An 827-nucleotide genomic window follows, 5' to 3' on the forward strand; every position below is an offset into this window, starting at 1 on the left:
TACAAATGGCTAACAGACACTTGAAAAAAATGTTCAAAATCATTAGCCATCAGGGAAATTCAAATCAAAACCACACTAAGATACCACCTTACGCCAGTTAGAATGGAAAAATTGACAACGCAAGAAACAACAATTGTTGGAGAGGATGTGGAGAAAGGGGATCCCTCTTACACTGTTGGTGAGAATGAAAGTTGGTATAGCCACTTTGGAAAACAGTGTGGAGGTCCCTTAAAAAGTTAAAAATTGAGCTACCCTATGATCCAGCCATTACTCTACTGGGTATTTACCCCAAAGATACAGACGTAGTGAAGAAAGGGCCATATGCACCCCAATGTTCATAGCAGCATTGTCCACAGTAGCTAAATCATGGAAGGAGCTGAGATGCCCTTCAACAGACGAATGGATTAAGAAGATGTGGTCCATATATACAATGGAATATTATTCAGCTATTAAAAAGAATGATTTCTCAACATTTGCTGCAACATGGACGGCACTGGAGGAGATAATGCTAAGTGAAAGAAGTCAAGCAGAGAAAGACAATTATCATATGGTTTCTCTCATCTATGGGACATAAGAACTAGGAAGATTGGTAGGAGAAGAAGGGATAAAGAAAGGGAGGGTAATCAGAAGGGGGAATGAAGCATGAGAGACTATGGACCATGAGAAACAAACTGTGGGCTACAGAGGGGAGGGGGTGGGGAAATGGGATAGGCTGGTGATCGGTAGTAAGGAGGGCACAAATTGCATTGTGCACTGGGTGTATACGCAACTAATCAATCATCGAACTTTACATCAAAAACCAGGGATGTACTGTATGGTGACTAACA

Source organism: Ailuropoda melanoleuca, chromosome 12 (genome assembly GCF_002007445.2).
Source record: "Ailuropoda melanoleuca isolate Jingjing chromosome 12, ASM200744v2, whole genome shotgun sequence".
In the NCBI taxonomy this organism is placed as follows: domain Eukaryota; kingdom Metazoa; phylum Chordata; class Mammalia; order Carnivora; family Ursidae; genus Ailuropoda; species Ailuropoda melanoleuca.